This window comes from Babylonia areolata, unplaced genomic scaffold (genome assembly GCF_041734735.1).
Source record: "Babylonia areolata isolate BAREFJ2019XMU unplaced genomic scaffold, ASM4173473v1 tig00055310, whole genome shotgun sequence".
Classification (NCBI taxonomy): domain Eukaryota; kingdom Metazoa; phylum Mollusca; class Gastropoda; order Neogastropoda; family Buccinidae; genus Babylonia; species Babylonia areolata.
The window spans coordinates 7501-10000 of NW_027468528.1; the positions used below are offsets into that span (position 1 = coordinate 7501).

Here is a 2500-nt window from a genome sequence, read left to right on the forward strand (position 1 = left end):
GACATTTGAAAGATGCGTCGCCGGCTCGAGGCCATGCGATCGGCACAAAGTTATCCAGAGTCACCAAAGGACGGGCAGAACCCGACTGGCTTTGAACTAATAAAAGCGCTCTTTCCCCGAGGGGTCGGAGCTGGTCGGCATGTATTAGCTCTAGAATTACCACAGTTATCCAAGTAAATTTGGATCATCTAAGGAACCTCGACTGATTTAATGAGCCATTCGCGGTTTCACCGTACGAGGGTGTGAACTTAGACATGCATGGCTTAATCTTTGAGACAAGCATATGACTACTGGCAGGATCAACCAGAATGCAACCCGTATTCTGCGTGCCCCCGGGAGACGGTTGCAGCGCCAGTTGGGACCGCTGCTCACAGAAACGAGGGCTGAGCTCTTTCCGTGGGCGGTCCGCGGCAGCACTATCAACTGAAACCACCGGACAACAGATTCAGGGCCTGAGAGTGCAACGAATCCATCGGTCTCGGCGGGAGGCGCGCCAAGAAGAAGAAGGAGGAGGAGGAGACCAGACCGGACCGGACCGGACCCCACCCTTTCTTCCTCCTCGACACCGTCTCCCGCCCGTTTCCACGTGCCGGACGACGCCCGGTTAGAGACGGGCGCGCCCTTGACGAGATGAAGCAGGCGTTACGCTTTGGGACGCCGAAGGGGCTGGGGAGCACCAACGACCGTCAGTGAGGGAGGAGAGAAAACGCTTCTCTCGACCCGTCGTCAGCGAACGCACCGAACCTTCTACGGACCGTGAGACGCCGGCCGACAAGCCGAGCCCCGGCAAAGGAAGCCCGGCGAGGCGGCCGTGCGCGTTCACACTTGGACGCGCAGGCGGGAAGCTCGGCAGCCGGGCGGGTAGCCTGCGGGGAGCTGGTGGGCTCCCGAGACTCCCGTCCCCCGACTCGGGCCTCGCACGCCGAGCGGTCGCTAGCTTGCCAGTGCAAAAGACAGAAGCGCGGGGGCAGTAAAGCCAGGCGGACGGGTCGACCGTTGCCGGCTGTGCGCCGACCGGAGCGATCCGCCACGCCACGCCGCGTCCCCCACAACCAGGGTGTCGCATAAGGCGCTGCGAAGGTGGACCTTGATCCACATTGGGCAGAGCCTGAGTTGAGGCCCCCCAGCACGTGCCTGGGGACCAGGCGTTGAGGAGTAGGCCTTTTTTTGAGGGCCCAGAAAGTATTTTGGCAATTGTAGCGAGGTTTTGGAGTTTTATCCACAACCTTTACCTGCCTTTTTTTCTCTCCGAGCATGCCAAAGTTGAGAGAAAACGCCGTTTGGCATGGACGGGAGGAGGTGTGGAGGAGTAGTCCATTTTTGAATGGCAGCGGAAAGATTTTGGCAATTGTAGCGAGGTTCTTCGGACTTTTATCCACAACCTTTACCTGCCTTTTCCTCAGCGAGCATGCCAAAGTTGAGAGAAAACGCCCTTCGCCATTGACGGGACCAGACGTTGACGACTACGTCTTTCTTTTTTTCACGGCGCCTGAACGATTTGGGCAATTCTCCACAGCGCGTTTACTTTTTATCCACAACCTTTACCTGCCTTTTCCTCAGCGAGCATGCCAAAGTTGAGAGGAAAACGCCGTTTGGCATGGACAGGAGCAGGCGTTGACGACCAGGTCTTTTTTTTGGTCTTTTTTTTTCACAGCGCCGGAAGGATTCAGGCAATTCTCCAAAGCCGGTTACTTTTATCCACAACCTTTACTGGACCTTTTTTTTCTTTTTTTCCTTTTTTCTCTCTCCGAGCATGCCAAAGTTGATAGAAAACGCGGTTCGGCATGGACGGGAGCAGGCGTTGAGGAGTAGGCCTTTTTTTGAGGGCCCAGAAAGTATTTTGGCAATTTTTTACTTTTTTATCCACAACCTTTACCTGCCTTTTTTTCTCTCCGAGCATGCCAAAGTTGAGAGAAAACGCCGTTTGGCATGGACGGGAGGAGGTGTGGAGGAGTAGTCCATTTTTGAATGGCAGCGGAAAGATTTTGGCAATTGTAGCGAGGTTCTTCGGACTTTTATCCACAACCTTTACCTGCCTTTTCCTCAGCGAGCATGCCAAAGTTGAGAGAAAACGCCCTTCGCCATTGACGGGACCAGACGTTGACGACTACGTCTTTCTTTTTTTCACGGCGCCTGAACGATTTGGGCAATTCTCCACAGCGCGTTTACTTTTTATCCACAACCTTTACCTGCCTTTTCCTCAGCGAGCATGCCAAAGTTGAGAGGAAAACGCCGTTTGGCATGGACAGGAGCAGGCGTTGACGACCAGGTCTTTTTTTTGGTCTTTTTTTTTCACAGCGCCGGAAGGATTCAGGCAATTCTCCAAAGCCGGTTACTTTTATCCACAACCTTTACTGGACCTTTTTTTTCTTTTTTTCCTTTTTTCTCTCTCCGAGCATGCCAAAGTTGATAGAAAACGCGGTTCGGCATGGACGGGAGCAGGCGTTGAGGAGTAGGCCTTTTTTTGAGGGCCCAGAAAGTATTTTGGCAATTTTTTACT

General features: G+C 53.6%; 1 non-coding gene across 1 annotated transcript in view; it reads right to left on the reverse strand.

The window, feature by feature from the left end:
* The window catches only part of LOC143279317 (small subunit ribosomal RNA), a 1829-nt gene extending 1519 nt beyond the window's left edge, over positions 1-310 (reverse strand). The window contains exon 1 of the ribosomal RNA XR_013054858.1: positions 1-310. This exon is cut by the window's left edge and continues 1519 nt beyond it. This is a non-coding gene — a ribosomal RNA (small subunit ribosomal RNA).
* Between the last annotated feature and the right edge of the window lie 2190 nt (positions 311-2500).